We start from the raw sequence: 18672 nt of genomic DNA, 5'->3' as shown, positions 1-18672 counted from the left end.
ATGGCAGCTTTCAAAGCACAAAATGGGTAAGAACTACAACAGAGGAGATGGTAAATACATTTCTTTTGTTCCATAGAAATGAAACCATGAATCATAAATGGAGGGAAGAGGAAAGTCAGTTCAGAGTAAATGGAACTTGTTATTATGCCAAAATGAAGAGCCTAATAAAATGAAATATTTTATTTTAGGGCCATTGTGATGCTTTTATTTTGCAGTCAAGATTGAATGAAAATGCCATTTTCCAGCTCTGAGTTTCATTTGACAACTTTACGGGGCAATTTGTAAAATTTTTATGTTTCCCTCCTGACATTTTGCAAAGAGCTGGCTGAGAGTGTGTTTCTCACAGACCAGCAGGTCAGACCATGTTCAAAGCTGCTTTGCCTTGTTCCCACAACTGTGACTGGAATTCTGTCTCCAGTGTCATCAGGAGCCAGGAAAAAAATTCTCAGTGCACCATTTCCATTTTCCTCCCTCCTCCTCTAGCAGCTGATGGATTTGGATGGTCCCTGGCAAAGGGCAGAGCTTCTTCATGCTGTGACCCATCCTTTGGGTGCCTGGAGGTCTTTCCCAACCTTTTCCATGATTCTGTGATTCCTGCTTTGCTGGCGTGCCCAGAGCTAAAGGCGATGCTGTATTTGAGAGCTAAAAGGAAATCACTTCAAAGCCAGACCACCAGAGGCATTTGCAGGCTTTCACATCCCACTGCAGTACATGGGACAACTCAATTAATGTTTTTTTTTTCCCCTTTGGAAGGGTTTTTGGGATCTGGGGATGTGGGTTTCCACTTCCCTTTTTGTGCTTGGCTTTAGCAGCCAGGCTGAGAATCACTAGTCCAAGTGAAGGCACCCCACTTAGGAGATTATGGGTGAAACCTAAAACCTCTGAGGTCAGACTGTGACCTGACCTGCTGCTGCCTCCTGAGATCCAGGATTTAACAGGAATGTTCTCTGTGTATAGGCAGGTAAAAATACAGGTACATGATGCCCATGGTTTTAATCAGGACGTGCTCCCCTCAGGACCCCATCCCACCCTAACTGGAACAACAACAGTCTGTAATTTCAGATTGAAGGCCTTCATACATTAGTAATAAATTTAATAAAATACATTGATTTTGCAGTGACTTAGTGTCAGATATTTGTGCCCTTGGTGCTGGTGGGAAGAGTCATGACTGTGCATGGCTGTGCACGTCCCAGAGCTCACACAAAGCCACCCTGGCATGGCACAGAAACCCCATTCAGCATCTTTTCAACCCACATCTACCATCAATAGTTAATGCTCTTGTACATCTTCAGCGAAATTCCAGGATTATAAATAATTCAGCACAATTCCAGGATTATAAAAGGCCTCCCCATGTTCAGGAGATGCCAAAAGCCACGTGTGATGACACTAAAGAGATGACACACAAACATAACATGTTTTTTTTCTGGAAAGAACCCATTTGGTGCTGACGGGAGAAAAAATTCTGAGTTTTCCCACTACCTGCAACAAGACCATCATACATAACAGAGACATTCCTGGGTTTGATAACTCCTTGGATCCTGGTTATTTCACAGGTGTATGGCTCATTCTTCACTCGAGCATCACAGGTGTAGGGGGAGGGATTTTGACTGCTGATAAACTTCCCACTTCTGGGAAAAATTAATTCAGAATGAGCTTGATTTCTTGCAAGGAGTTTGTAAGGAAACCTTAATCTAAAGCAAAACCTGTGAAATCAGGGTGGTAAGTATGAGGGGCTCTGTTTCACCAGTTTCATAATTTCAAAACGCAGTGACAGGACCTGGTCTTGTGTATTTATTTTTATTTTTATTTTTATTTTTATTTTTATTTTTATTTTTATTTTTATTTTTATTTTTTATTTTTATTTTTATTTTTATTTTTATTTTGTTTTTAAATTTACTTTTTATTTTTTATTATTTGTATTATTATTTTTATTATTTTTATTATTCATTTTTTATTTTTTGTTTTTGTTTTTATTATTTTTATTTTTAATTTTTATTTTTATTTTTATTTTTATTTTTATTTTTATTTTTATTTTTATTTTTATTTTTATTTTTATTTTTATTTTTATTTTTATTTTTATTTTGTTCTTATATTTACTTTTTATTTTTTCAATATTTTTATTATTATTTTTATTATTTTTATTTTTATTTTTATTTTTATTTTTATTTTTATCTTTTTTTATCTTTTTTTTTATCTTTATTTTTATCTTGTACATTTATATTTTTATTTTTATTACTCTATTATGAGTATGAGGGGAAGGACAGAGCATTTTGCAAACCAGCCTCCCGCCCTTTAGGGAGTCCTGCAAACACCTCTGGATTACAGATGCACACATGAATACTCTCCTGACATCCAGTCTGCATCCAAACAACTCATTCCCAGCACAGAAAACTGGAATACAAGCCATATTATAGTTTCACAGCCTCAGAGACCAGGGTTCACCCTGACTTGCAAAAGGGAGGATATTTAGGCACTACTCATCATTCAGCCTAGAACACAACAACATATTTTGCTGTCAGAATATTACAAAGATTTCAAGGCAATAAAAAATTAAAATTTGAGACTGACTTGGGTTATGGAGAAGAACTACAACCTAACAAGGGTATGTAAGCCTTGAATAAAAATGGGACAGAGAAGTTGTTTTGCCTGTTTAGGAAGTAAGAACAAAACCTTCATTAGGGCCACTCTTCAGGAATGGTCATGGCTGGATTACCAACTTTACAGGAAACGTGATAGATGCAACTTGCAAGGATATTGTGAGGAATTGGTCTTTTAACTTCTGTACTATTTAGTTTGCTTCTACCCATTCAAATCCATTTATTCCCTAAAACTTGGTGATTATATTCCTGATCAAAAGGAAATGGTGCAATTTTAAAATCTGCAGAGCTGCCCAGAACTGGTAGTGCAGATGAATGGCCTGTAAGTAGCGTTTATTTTATATTATTTTTGTTTATTGTTACAGAGATGTCATTCTTCAGTAATGATACCATTGAAATTACAAAGTAAAGAGACATTTTTTTTAATTAGCAAGTTCTACAATGGGTGTTTATTTTCCATTTGAATTTCCCTTTCCTTGCTTTCCTCCCTTCCACTGCCAGGTCTCTGTAATTGTGCATCTGAAGCTAATAACTCTGAAATTTTTCTCTTCATACTGGTGCACTAATTGAGGAAGTTCCCCCATTTCCACATTTACAAAACAAGAATACTTCCAGAGAGCTTGCTTTATATCTTTGCTCATTTTATTCAGATGGACAGAACACAATAAAAAAAGGTAATAATTTAGATTCACCAATTCAATTCAATAATAAACTTCCTGGTTTCAACAAGGCCAACAAATGTTAGAAGTGACAATGAAACCATGGCTCTCATATGCATTGCAGTAACTGTGTGAAGTTATTTTGAAAAGGAAAAATAACCAGAACTGATAATTGCCTTAATCTGTGACTTCATTGTTTCAATGCAAAGTATTGCAATCAACACAAATTCCTGACTGCTTGTGATTGCCAGTTCAGCTGACTGCTGATGGCATATTCTGATATGCTTTGTCTGGATAAAGATTAATTAATTTTGTGTCCCAGAAACTCTCACTGTGAACTTATGAAAATAGTGCACAAGTCTGGATAAACTCTTGGGTGAAATTTCTTGCTCACACAATATTCATTTTTCATATACAGCTCCTATACTCCCCAGGAAGCTGAATTCAGGAATACCTGGACTACTGATCCAAAACTCATTAAATCCATTTCATACTATTTATTTCAGTGGTATTAAAATCAAGGATTTAATTACCTGAGAAGGGTAATGCAGCACAGCGCTGTGAATTACTGCATTTAATATTCTTGTGGCACTCTCAATATGTATGGTGGCATACAACAAGTAAACTGCCCTAAAGGGATTCATAAATCTATTCATTTATAAGGGATTTAGTTAAACGAATGCACAGTGGAAAAATAAAATATTATCAGGGAAAAAAACCATAATTCTTTCAATTCTTGCCCAGCACAGTATTTTATCTGTGCAGTTCTTGCTGTGTAAGACAGGGAGTGAAAGAACACAATTGCCTTATAGTGAGATGGACCTGTCATGTGGAGAAGGTTTTTTTTTCCCCCTAAAAGCCAAGAAATCACTTGTCAATGTCAAGTCAGCCATCCTCAGTGTGACATTTGCATTGTGAGCCCCAGCACAGCTCGGGGGGCGACAAAGCAGCCCCGCACACTTGGATCCCAGAGCTGAATGTGGACAAATGTAATACTCAAGTGTAGCTTTCATGATGAAATAAAAGATATCTCACCCATGAAAGGGGATTATTATCTCTGCCATACAAGTGTGGCCCCTCATTAAAATATCCATGGTCAAGTCTATCTCTTCCAGTGAGAGCTTCTTTTTATGCCGTGGCATTGTTTTAGTTGTCAATGCCCACATTTCAGTTTGAACCAGACTGTGGGAATTAGAAGTGAATCCGGTCAGATTCTCATGGAACTTTTTTACCCACTCTATTTCATCCCCTAATTCAGGATAAATAATAATAGCTCTTTTTCCATGCAGCATTTTACTGATCACTGAAGTAATTTTGCAGTAGTTAGTATTGCTTGGGCTTTTTTTATGTTGTATAAAGAGCCAAAAACTCTTTCTGAAAGTTTCATTCTAAAAAATCTGCTAATTAAAGGAGAAGCATTGTTCCTGAAGTAAGTCGAAATGCTGGATAAAAACTAACCTCTTTTGTCTTGCTATTTAATCTTAAAAGATGAAATTGTTGAAAACATGTTTTTATCTTAAATCCTAAATTTGGAATTATTGTATAACCAGTGTTTAATAATTAATCAGATCTTGTGTCCCTTGATTACTATGTCTGTTTTCACTCACTGTTTACACTTGACTGAGAAATGTTACCTGTAAATTGGGAATTTCTTCAATAGTATGGAAAATTGAGCCATTAAAGCATGGAATTGCTGAGCCATTAGCTGCCTGCAGTGGCTGGAGTGAAAAAATTTGCCATATCTCAGTTACCCCCAGTAAGTTAATGTCTGATAGATGGTGCTAATCCTTCAATACCACGGATATTTCAATTAAAGAAGGATGATCTGCTGCAAAAGGGGGTGAAGAATGGAATATCCACATTCCAAAATTCACCGTCCCCTCGCCAAGGTAGCAGTGTAAATCACAACATCCCAGTCTTCTCCCCAGTCTTCTCCTTTATTCAGGTAAATATATTCCCTGATATCCTCTTATGCCTCTTCCACACAATGAGGGATTTTACACTGAGGAGTGGTCTGTCTAGGTAGATGTTTTATCCACTTGTAAATAAGTTTTACTGACTTTCAAATGCATAGTAACCAAAAAAAAAAAAAAAAAGTGACTTGCAGTGCTCCACACACAAAGCACCCTTTGGCAAAAGAGCACATTAATTCATCAACCTCCAAGGTATTATTTCTGAAAATACATCATTTCCCATATTGGATATCACCCCCAGTCAGCTGCCCCTTGGCCAGCAGTGTAAAAACACATTTCTCCATTTGTAATTTTCTTTTGTATACATTCTTCCCCTACTTCAGCTGAGGGGAATTTAACATTTATATTCCACGTCCTTCCACGAAGTCTCAGCCCTTGATTCATATATGTTCTGACAACATACTTCAAGTGCTTTATTTTAATAAGGACTGTTCTCATTTCACTGTTTGGGACTTGGTGGGAGAAACACACTCGGAGAGTTGTCTGCCTCTTAAAAATTTAGCTAAAGGCCTTTAAGGTCCTGTTTCTTGGACCATAAAACTTGTCTGCGATGATTGAAATGAGAATTCTGTTTGACCTTTTGTGACTTAATTTCACGCTTCATTTCCACTGCTGCCACTACTTCACCTCGTGTGCCTGGGACAGGGAGGCTGCTCAGCACAGGGAGGTGAGAGCCTGTTCTGTGTCCAGCCTCTGCTCCTGACCAAACCAATCACTCACTTTTCCTGCAGGACTGATTCTCAACCTCCAAATTAAGTTCACAGTCGTTTTCAGCCCTCTCCCATTGGTTTCCCCTATCTAATGTGGCCATATATGGTACAATAATTGTTTATTCTTAAATTATCATTCCCTCTGCTATTTAACTACAGGGTTTTAATTGTAGTTTGTATATTTTGCATCAGTTAAATTTGCTGATTGATCTAGTGGATTTTTGTGCAAATGTTGCTTTTGATACTCTGGTTTCACTGGTGTAAACAGAGTGATGATTCACATCCTGGTCTGCCCACCACGTACCTGTAATCAGCACCATCTGCCACCACTAAACCATTAAACAATGCTTCTTCTCCTTTCAAACCATTTCTTCTCGTTCCCATCCTTTGTCTAGTTCAACCCCAGTGGAAACAAAAACAAACAGTTAAAAAGCAGGCAAAATGATGAACTTGAGGATTTCAGCAAAATGCCACTTGCCTGTTGCAAACGTGGGGCAAGAAATTTAGTTTCTCCAGGGCAGCAGAAGGAAGTTGCTCCCTAATTTTGAGCCAAGAGATGCATGGCAGAGGGCAGTGCTACAACATCAGCAGCACCATGGCAGTCACCAGCAAGGATTACCAGTGGCATTTCAGTCCTCTGGACCTTCCAGGTTTTGAGGTTTATTCAGGGAGATGGCCATGATTGATTCTTTGAGATGTAATAAGTCATGGACACATGGTGCTAAATAGCCACCCATAAACCACCAGCACGGGGCTGAAATGTGATTTAACATCAGCCAGTCTCTACAGATAGAGGATTTTCTGTGTGCTTTTATGCTTTACTCTTGAATAAGAAATGCCTGCTAGAATGAAACACTATTTGTCCATAAACAAAATAACAAATAAGCGAAAAAATCTAAGAACATGAAGTGTTTGAACTAGCACAAGTAGAGGAAAAGACAAAGAAGACTAAAAGTTACTAAAGAGAGGTGGAAAAGGGATAAACAAAGAGATGCATGGCTGTTAGAAAATAAACATGCATTCCTCAGGTTTGGAACTTGTGGAAGAGAGGTTCTGGGCTAAGCCATTCCCTACATGGGCCTGATGATGCCACGCAAGCACGTGGCATCTGTGCAGGAGCTGCCTTATTTCCTCTGATTTCCTTGGAATCACAGGGTCTCTGCACCAAACCAGACTCCTAAAATGTGCATGGACACACCTGAGATGCATCCCTGGCTGATGGAATTCCAGCCATGAAATCAAGCTCCAAGTCAGGTTAAAGCTCCTCTGAAATGCCTGACCTGAGTAATTTTGAGCTTTATTCCTCTTTGGATGAGGAAAGTGTGAAGAAAGGAAAGGAGACCATGGCTGTAAACCAAAACTGGAAATTAGCACAAGTGTTTCTGCAGCTCAGCAGTTTCCTCTTAGCTCAGCTGGTGGGAGCAGGCAGACATGGGACCTGCCATGGCCTCCACACCATGAAAACCCACCCAACTTATACTCAGTCAAAATCTGTGAGATTTTGATCTGTGGGATCAAGATCTATGAGATTTTAAATCATATAAGCACAACTGTTTACATATATATCTATATATAAAAAATAGAATGTCAATTACTGGAGTCAGCAGGGGTATTCCTGGTGGTGTGTCAATTCCAAATGGCCTGGAACACTGCTGGGGTGGTGAAACATGATTTTTCAGATAGATGTAGCAGTAAAAAATAAGAAAAAGAGAGAAAGAGAAAGAGAAAGAAAGAGAAAGAGAAAGAGAAAGAGAAAGAGAAAGAGAAAGAGAAAGAGAAAGAGAAAGAGAAAGAGAAAGAGAAAGAGAAAGAGAAAGAGAAAGAGAGAGAGAAAGAGAGAAAGAGAAAGAGACAGAAAGAGAAAGAGAAAGAAAGAGAAAGAGAAAGAGAAAGAGAAAGAGAGAAAGAGAAGAATAAACAAGGCTAACTTGGTCCTGCTCATCTGCAATGATGAGAATGACACTACAAACAGATGAAAATCCAATTACAGAAATAAAAATCACAAGCCTAACAAACTGTGTTTAATCTTATGGGTTATTATTACCTTAATATACTCATTGCTCATTTACATGTAGTCTAATTAGGTTGTTCATTAAAAACCTGTTCCCATTGAGGCAACATTAGCAAGAGATTCATATCAAACAAAATACATTTGAATGCTTATTAATTAAGTCACCATTGTCTTTCACTTTGGACCATAAAATTCACTTTAGCATAGTGAGTTCTCATGGACAGCATAATTTCATTTAAAATTTGGCATGTGTATGTAAATGCTACCTAAGCATCCTTCAAATGCACAGAAACATGCTTGGGAAAATGTAATCAATACAATAAATTTTTTGGGCTGTACAGAAATCTCAATGAGTTCACTTACATCTACAGGACCAGTGAATCTGAATATATCCTCTCTCCCTTTCATTCCAATCTTGTATTATTGTCCTGCTTAGGCTACTGTCTTATTACTAAAATAATTGTATTATAACATAGTTCTAATGTAAATAATCTTATTTCTTTCAGTGTCTCTGCTTGGCAGTGTGACATTCATGCAAGATTTTTAACTGACTTTTCACTTTTAAACAGCCAGCATGCTCTATCAGGAATATCCCAGAGTCAAAGATGGGCAAAAAATTACCAAGGTAAAACAAAAACACTTTTTTCCCTTCTATGTTCAGATCCAAATTTTCAATAAGATATTTCATTTGCAAAAATATTTTCTTATTACAAAAGAAATTAGAGGGGGTAGTTAGAAGACCAAAGGATGTATTTTCAACTGCCGCCTCTCTTTCTCTTGTGCAGATTTAGAGTTTGGATCTATTACTTAAGATTTCAAAGGGGTTCTAGAGTCACAGAAAAGTAAATCAAAAACAAAACAAACAAATAAACAAAAAAAAAAAACCCCAAACCAAACAAAAACAAAAAAACCCCCACCAAACCGACCATAAACATGAACAAACACCACTCAGGCTATGAAAGATGGTGCTTTTCACAGAGTAAAATCCTTCTCATGAATAAATCTCCTCTTTTCCACTTGTGTAAACTACTGATTATCCAAATTAAGTTTACTCTAATCAAGCTGCTAAATTGAAGTAATTATTAAGATAGGCTAGTGTGAAAGCCTAATAAATATTTGCATTGTGTGTTATGTAACATAAATATGTTTATTATTAATAATAATGCATAAAATAAACAATGTGGTCACAAAATTTCATGGAAACACAGGCAAGAGGCTGGAGGAAAAAGCACATTTCAGCTGCTTACGTCAAATTGCATTTGAGATGTTCTTCTTAATGAGTGCAACCTGAGATGCATTGAAACCAACTCCAAGCTAAGGATGCTGTTAAAAACACATTCTCAGCAAGGCAAATAGACAGAGAGAATTTCCTACGTTAAGAATCAGAAGAATAAAAAGAAGAATAAAAAAGAATATCCATACTGAAGCTGTCCTGGCTTGCATGAGAGCTCTTGTCACACAGATTGGGAAAAGAAATGTTCTCTGATAATGCAGAAATATTGAAGTGTCTACCCAAACTCTGGGGGTCACTTTCAAATTAGTAAAATCAAAATGTGAAAACCACCATGCTCACACCAAGGCATTGAGGGAAAGGCCCACCAGCCAGCCAACCCTTAATGAGCAATCATTTCAAAAGGGAAAAACATTAATGATGTACCATTGATCCTTCTGCCCAGTTATGTGTCGTTCCAGCCCTCTACATCAACGTTACCTGAATGATCCCATTTATTCATTAAAATGGTCACAGAGAACAGCCCTGGAGGAGCTTCCACCCTGACTGCCCCCTGAAAAACCCCAAACAGCCAGGACAGGAAGAAGAAAGAGAAAGAGAAAGAGAAAGAGAAAGAGAAAGAGAAAGAGAAAGAGAAAGAGAAAGAGAAAGAGAAAGAGAAAGAGAAAGAGAAAGAGAAAGAGAAAGAGAAAGAGAAAGAGAAAGAGAAAGAGAAAGAGAAGAAAGAGAAAGAGAAAGAGAAAGAGAAAGAGAAAGAGAAAGAGAAAGAGAAAGAGAAAGAGAAAGAGAAAGAGAAAGAGAAAGAGAAAGAGAAAGAGAAAGAGAAAGAGAAAGAGAAAGAGAGGTAAAAGGGAAAAAGGGGAAAAAGGGGGAAAAAGGGGAAAAAGGGGAAAAAGGGGGAAAAAAGTGGGAAAGGGGAAAAGAAGGGAAAAGGGGAAAAAGTGGGAAAAAAAAATAAAAAGTGGGAAAGGGAGAAAAAGGAGGAAAAGGGAAAAAAAGGAAAAAGGGAAAAAAGGGAAAAGGAAAAATGCAAAAGGGAAAAGGGAAAAGGGAGAAGAAGGAAAAAAAAGGGAAAAGGGAAAGGAAGGGAAAGGAAGGGAAAGGAAGGGAAGGGAAGGGAAGGGAAGGGAAGGGAAGGGAAGGGAAGGGAAGGGAAGGGAAGGGAAGGGAAGGGAAGGGAAGGGAAGGGAAGGGAAGGGAAGGGAAGGGAAGGGAAGGGAAGGGAAGGGAAGGGAAGGGAAGGGAAGGGAAGGGAAGGGAAGGGAAGGGAAGGGAAGGGAAGGGAAGGGAAGGGAAGGGAAGGGAAGGGAAGGGAAGGGAAGGGAAGGGAAGGGAAGGGAAGGGAAGGGAGCCTTTCCATTAATTAAATCTCCCATCACCGTTTCTGCCTCTATCCAGTGGCAGAATCTGACAGCTCTACATCTTTGGTGTCAGGCTGCTCATGGGCCTTGAATGACTCTTGGTGCCCCTGCAAAACACAGACATTTGCAGCTTCAATACGGTGACATGATCAAAAGAACATTAAGTGACAAGATAAGTAGTCCGGATAACAGCCCCTGGCAATCCTAGCTGTGCTCAGCTGAAGCCCTTGAAACACCAGCTTTTCCTGTATTTCACCCATTTATCATGCACTGCCACAGGGAGTGGCAGACAGTAATGATTTCTCTGAGTTTTCAAGGTCACAGTGCCACCCTGCATGTTTTCTGCTTCCAGATGAAAAAACTCTTCAGCAGGAAGCACTTCACCAGCCTTACTCCTCTCTCCTGCAGCACACAAGCAAAACCCTTGTGGCTGAAGAGCCACCTGAGGGATTGAGGCACAGAGTGCATGTGGTCAGATTAAACAAACACTCCTTGCAAAACGCCCACCCGGGCTGATCATCCCAAATGACAGGGAATCTTCTGAAAGCCACGGCAAGGCACTTCAGTGCTTTTTTTGGACTGGTTTTCAGCGCTGAAAACCAGTCAAAATCTCTGCAAAAAGACTAGCTAAGTACTCTCCTAATTTAATTTATCTCTATCTTCCATTTTGAGATATGGGATATTATTATGCACTTGAAAATAGCAAATATAACTTAAAGATATATAAGATATATTTAAGATATAATATATATAATATCTATCTATCTATATTTATATATATAATATAATATATATAATATAATATATATATAATATATATAATATATATTTTTATATATAAAATACATAATATATAATATATCATGCATGATACATAATATATATTAATAGTTAACAATTAATATTAATATACATATTAATTTATATTAATGAGTGGCTATAATATAATATAATAAATATAATAATATATATATAATATATATAATAAATATAATATAATATGATATAATATGATATGATGTAATAATATAATATAATATAATATAATATAATATAATATAATATAATATAATATAAACATTATACATTATACATTATATATTATACATTATATATTATATGTTATATTCAATACCTTATCTATTATATAGTGTATATATAATATGTAATATGTAATATGTAGTATGTAATATGTGATATGTAGTATGTAATATGTAATATATATTTTAAAAAATATATAACTTATGTTGTCATGATTTGTAAAAGTATTAAGTTTTCTCTTATAGTTCTTTTGAAAGTTTTAAAGTTCTCATAAAACTTCTTTAGCCTTCTGATAATGTCTATATATTTCTACTGGAGTTCTCACGCACTGTTCATGTAAATAAGGAGTGTTTTGCATCCTTCTTTGTGGGAGGAGAGAATTGATGGACTGTTGGTTTGACCAGTGTGGTTGGAGGAGTGGCAACTTCATCCTCCAATTCACTGTCACTTTTGGAATTCTATATATTGCGAGGTCAGGAATAAAATTGTCTCATTTTCTCTATTGAACTCACCAAGCTTCTGTGTGCTCATTTTTTGTCCAGTAGTGACAGCTCAGGGGGACCTGGAGCTCTGCACAGCTCCTGACAGGAGGGGACAGCCGGGGGGTCGGGCTCTGCTCCAGGAACAGGGACAGGAGCAGAGGGAACGGCCCCAGGGCAGCTCAGGGTGGAACCAGCAGGAATTTCCCCATGGAAAGGGAGCTCAGCCTGGAGGTGCCCAGGGAGGGTTGGAGTGCCCATCCCTGCAGGTGTTAAAATGGATGTGGCACCTGTGGATGCAGTTTAGTGGCAAACCTACCAGGGCTGGTTTAATAATAAGGTTCAATGACCTTAGAGGTGTTTCTCAGCCTTATAAATCCAGTGGAGGATGAATCTAAAGTTGTGTTAAAAGATGTATTTATGAGGAAATATCTTGGTGTCTGCAGATCAGCCATGAGAAAAATCCAACCTTGCCTTGCCCATCTGGGAGCCACTGCTGTGTCGGTTGCTGTTACTTTCATCAGGTTAAAAAGCAATCATTTGGGTGAAGAAATATGACCAAAAATTAAAAGATGGCTTTGCTCAAGAAGTTTTCTATTCACTCTGAGGGAAACTTTTTGTACAGGACAGTGCAGCATGACTTTATGGATTATGTCATGTTCTGTGAATTCATCAGAGCCATTGAAGATACTGGAGGTGTACTAAAATAATGAAAGCATATCTTAAAGAATTCTGTGGCTGAATAAACTCCAGATGTTAGCTTTTCAAGCCATCTCAGACCAGTAAGTGCTGAAGCACTTGGCAGATAGAAAGCAGGAGCTTGTTGCAGCTGGTGATATCCTTTGATGAGATCAAGCTCCAGGAACACAGTGGAACCATTCAGTGCAGGAATTATGTCATTTACTGCTGGTGAGATATGATGATCTCCTTGCAGCAATCTTTGTTCCTTTTGCAAGAATTTTTTTGGAGTTGTTCAAATTCATCTCCTCCTAAAATGCTATCTCTCCATATCCTGAGACTCTTGTAAAGGAGATTTCAGCAGGGTCGTGCTCCAAACCTCCAGATTCTGCTGCCCCAACCTTCTACCAACCCTGGTAAGGGATCTACCACTGTTAATTTACTTCATCTGCAGGTAAAAACTGCTTTTCATGGCAAACTGAGACTCTGCCTGTCTTGGCTTGTCAATGTAATTTCTTTATTTTATGTTTATTGTCAATACTGTTGTTCCAATAGTTGGTGTGGCAACAGGAGCCAAAACATTTGGATTTAGCTTTCTCCTTTTGAGTTCCATCTTTAGCCAGCACTACATTGGCTAAAGCAGCGTTTAATCAACCTGTTGTGAATATATTTTAATCTGTTTTTATCATCTTTTTTCAAGAATGAAACTCTACGAGGAAATTAAGGGTTTTTTCTCATTCAAACACAATTATCAGTGCTACAGTATTTGCACTCCAACCCAAAGTGGATTTGTTGTTAATGTTGAGGAACTCTCACTTGAATGTACTTTAAACACCTAAACTGGCACCAATTAACACGATACAGACTGATGAACACACAGGACAAGGAGTCAAGACATCACCTTAAGGGAGGAGAGCATAGAGATAATTTAATTATTTTGAGTAGTTTGGATCTGATGGCTATTCCTTGAGGGAGCTGAGAGAATTGGATGAGGAACCTCCTGAATATTTGCTCCTCAGAAAATCCACAGTCTGTTTGTGAAGAACCAGAAGAGGTGAAAAGGGCAAATATAGCTGACAAAAATGGAAGAGTGGGACAGGAAAAGAGAGGTAACACATTAAATAATCAGATTACTGGTACCAACTAGATACCAGAAAAAAAAAATTACAAAACAATGACATTGATAAAGAAGCAACAGATTTGTCTAGAGGAAACCCAGGAAAATCAAATAAATAGCTTTTGTCATGATCCTATGAAGCTTGTTACTCTTAGAAAATATAATGGCTTAATTATAGCATTTAATGCCAATTCATATAACATACCTAACAAACTCTAGAATAAAAGATTACAAATTTCTCATAAACTTCTAGAGATTTGGATTCTACTGGGTTATTTATTTGTGTCTCCTCTTAAACTGAAAAAATCTCTTAAGTAAGGTTTTACATATGATTTTCAAAATTTTAATAATGTGATTGCAATTATTTTCACTTGGTTGCAAGTATTTTCTCAAAGAAAATTAATGAATGGATGAAGTATGCATATTAAATTGGCTCAAAATAATCCTCAAATAGCTGTTGGTTAAAAAAGAGCAAAGTGAAAGTTATTTTTGCATTTTGAAAGAAAAAAATAAAGGGATGAGAAATATAGTTTTGTTTGGCAGGTCAGAGCAAGCTTCACAAATAGAGGGATGGGTTTTGTGGTTGACATAAAGGAGTCTGGGGTTGGATGGTGGCTCACAAGTTTAACATTTTGTAACAAAAAAAGAGATAACACTATTAGGAGACATCTAAAAATGTTCTGAAAAATAAGTAAAATAATTCTGCCGCTCTACTGGATGATCTCCATTGGAATTTTCTGCAGAACTTCAAGAAGGGAGAGAAAAAAGAACAATCAAAGTTCTACAAAAAAGCCCCCAGAACTTGAAAGGAACGACCGAAATTCTAAATAATTTCTTTGAAATGTTTCCTAGACATAATATCTTGGGAAAGGCCAAGGCTCAGGAAGGTCTGGAGACAAAACACCCTGACTTTGCTTTTGAGCTCTTCACTGAAGAAAAGAAAGGTTGTGATCACAATCTCCAGGTGGTGTTGCATCCAAAGGAAAAGCTGTGTATGTTTTACTGTATTTATGCACTGAATGTTTTTATGCGATTGAAAATGTCTTTTTTAATGCACTGAATGTCTTTTAGCTGCAACCTGTAGCTTTTCAGAGTTTTTCAGAAAATCGTATGCTTACCACTCTGACTTGTGATTATGGTAGAGATTAATTATTTCACTTTACAAATCATTTTAAGAAAGAGAAGATATTTATTAATCAATGGACATTAATATCTTCTCAAAATTCATTATTAAGGAATGAATGGGATTAGGCCTCTAGCATCTGAAGTGCTCAAAGTACATCCACAAATATCCCAGCTGTAAACAACATATGTTGATTGAAGTCAACAACAATTATCCATGGTTTAATGACTTTAGAAAGGACATGCACATACCTAAGTCACATCCAGGGGAGGACATTAAAGTGGTTATTAGCCAAGGGCTGACAAGAAGGATGCCTTTGGAGCAACCCACACCTGCCTTTGATGACACCTAAGTGCTCTCCCTTCCCTGCTCCTTATGGATTCTGGATCCAAAAGGCCTCAGTTCACCGAGTTTTCCTTTCTCTGGAGGAGTTTTAGGTTGCACAGACATCCAAACCCTCACTGAACATCTCCAATCTATCTTAATGTTAAATTCCTTAACAAAAGCTGGCACCCCGAGTCTCAGTGCTACACTCTCAAGGACACACAAGCATCCTCTAATTCTTCGTAGGATGGGTTGTAAATATCTGCTGTTCTGTTCTTAGTCTTCCCAGCTGACAGCCACTGAATTAATTCCCATGGTTCATTATCTTGGCTGAATAATAGCTGTTGATTTTAAGAGTGCACGAGTTCTTCCACAATGTCCCCTAAAATTGCAGGTCAGGTTACTCAGCCATTCAAGCCCTGCACATCTGATCCCCAAGAGGGATCAGCAAAGAAACCTTTCACCCTCCTGCCACCAATCATCCCTCCAGGTCCCTCAGCAAACAGCACAATTTGATTTATAGCAATGAAGTGTATCAGGGAGGGAATAAGAGGCAGGAATTGTCAACAGTGGATGTTGCCACAACCAGAAGCCACTAATTGCAGAGTGGTAAATCTGCTTTCAGAAGTCATCACAGTGCCCAGAAACGCCACAGGTTGCTGAGTAGCAATGGCAGTTGTACATAGCAACTACTTTTCCTGTTTAAATAAACCACAAGTGCCCAGAGACTGTATCAATAAATCACAGATGAGAACTGGAACCTTATTCAAGGTGCTGTTTTGCATTCACAGCCAGCTTTTACTTGGCCTTTCATTTTATTTTTCTGCTAATATTTATATCACCTTACTTTCAATTTGGTCAATTTCTTTATTTGGTTTCCCACACAGACATCTCTCATACTTCTGCCAAAAAGCCTAAACCAGAAGTGTTCTTTTTCCATTTTTGTTTAAACAACACCATGCAAGGCCCACAGTTGTGTCTATATTTGTCAGCTACCTTGACCAAAAGGGGAATGTATGTGTTTGATTTTAACTTTGTTTTCCAGTGTCACATTTTCCATTAATGCACTCACTACTTAGACAATGTTTTTTAGTACTGTTTTCTATATTTACCCATTTAGCGAATATACCAATGAAAAACATTCGGATTTACTCATGTTTGTCTGAGTCCTTCTGGAAAAAACACTGAACACTTTGCCATTTATTTGTGTCATTTCTCTTACAAATTTCTACACAGTTTCTCTGCTATGAAAGAATTATACATATTTTCTAACCATAGATATTATCTATGACAGTAGAGCACAGGCTCTGTGCATCTTTCATTGCCACTGAAAACTTTCTTCAGAACTCACAGCCCTCAGTTTTATTGAAAAAAAAAAAATCTCTGAATTGATTAGCTAATATATCTATGCTTGATAATATAATAAAAATATGCTAATTGAGTGTATTGGTGGTTTTAAAAAGAGAAAAAAGAAAAAGATACAGTAAAGGAGTGGAGCAAAGGAAAGTTTTGTCCAAATACCACAGATAATTTTATCGGTTTCATGACATTGACAATAATAAAATAAAATTGGAGAACCAGAGACAATGCATTCCACCACTTACAAATAGTGAGCGATAATATACATGTACCAAAACATGCTTTAGTCTTGTTTTAGTTTTTCTTCTCCGTGTGAAAATCACCTGCATGACTTGCATTCCTTGGCACTGCTCTGGGGAGTTTACACATGATCCTTCTGAGAAGAAAAGAAAAGAAAACTCTTTTCACCTTCTGCTGTCCCACAAGGCCACAGCAAGGTGCATTGCTGGCAGCAACCTGGCAATATTGGTTGGTGCTGTAGGCTGAAAAATTGGGTGGAAATCCTGTGGAATTGTGTGCAGAAGGACGTGTGATGGGGGTGGGGGGGGGTAATTTGGGGTTTTTTCTTGCTTGGTTTTTTTAAGGTGGGTTTTTTTCATGGTTACAGTGTGATGAATTTGGTCGAAAGGATGGTGGGGGACAGCTTGGCCAGAGATGGAGAGGCAGAGCTTTGAGATGGGGTGAGAAAAGTGTCCAGCTGCAGGTGAGCTCCCCTGCAATAGCATCCTTGGTATCCATCACCCTCATCCCTGCTCAACTCTGCCTCTGGACACAGCTGGCTCCAGGCTCAGGCAGATGAAACCCTCCAGGTCAGCCGAGCCCCTCAGCAGGACACAGGGGGATGCTCCCAGGAGGAGAGATGGGCTCTACACTGGAAAGGAAGAGGAATCACAGGAGGTGAAACAGAGAAATGGCCTTTTCCTCTCAGCAGTGCCCAGAAAGCACGGGAAAGCTTCCCCCATCCCCAGGGGAATGTGAACCTGGACCCTCTCCCTGGCAGGGAGCAAGGAGATGAAAGGGGAAGGGAGCAGCAGCTGAAACAACAGGAGCAATGGGAGCGAGTGGAGGGGAAATGAAAACGAGGAGCAGTGGCTGCTGGAGCAGACAGAAACAATCTGGGCTTTATTCCCTGAGCTTTGGGACCTGGGTTTTGTTCTCAGTAAACTGCATTTTTGGGAACAGCAGCGAGCTCTGAGGTTTCAATGTGGTATGTGTGAAAACCTAAAGGTTGTGGAGTATCACAGAGTCGTGGATCCTGTGCACCTCCAGGTGTGTTTTCATCACATTCACTGTCCAGGGAAACAGGGCACTCAGCACACAGCACTGTCTTTATTTTCTGGGATTTGTGTTTTTGACAACATTCTGTTGCTGAAGCTGTCGGTGCTGGTGCTGACCATTAAAGCAAAATGCCAGATTTGCAGTACCAAGTTGGTTTCAGCATGGTTTGCACACAAGGTTTGCACATTTCTGACAGCTTCCTGCTTGAAAATGGTTTGTGTAATTTTCTTTTTCTCAGAAAACTGAATAAATAGCTGTCTATGATTGGCCAACATGTACAAAGTCCAGCACTGCTCCTCTCTTCAGATAATTGTCTCGTAATATTTTGAAGGAAAATGACAGGAAGCTCCTATGAATCAGTAAATATTAACTGACCTTGTTGGTTTCTTTCTTCATCTCTCTAAAATCTTATTTTCTAGCACAAAATTCTTGTTTCTTCTTGTTGTGACGGTAATTTCTTCTAGCTGGAATGTTTTTGCTAGAATTATGTCCCCACCTGAAGCAGTGATACCAGACCACTCCTTTTACCAGTTCCTTGAAGTATCTGATTCCACCGTGTTAATTTCACAATTCTAGCACCATTTCTGATGGCTGTTTGAAATTTCTCTGTATTCTATAGTTTTCCAATGGTACTCTTTATTTCCAACAGAAGGCTGGACCCTATTAAGAATATGAATCACACCAACAGTAAACATCCTAAAGTATTGAGTGATTGACATAAAATGGGATCT

Source organism: Lonchura striata, chromosome Z (genome assembly GCF_050655825.1).
Source record: "Lonchura striata isolate lonStrDom1 chromosome Z, ASM5065582v1, whole genome shotgun sequence".
NCBI lineage: Eukaryota > Metazoa > Chordata > Aves > Passeriformes > Estrildidae > Lonchura > Lonchura striata.
The sequence above is the reverse complement of the archived record's forward strand: the minus strand, read 5'-3'. Positions refer to the sequence as shown.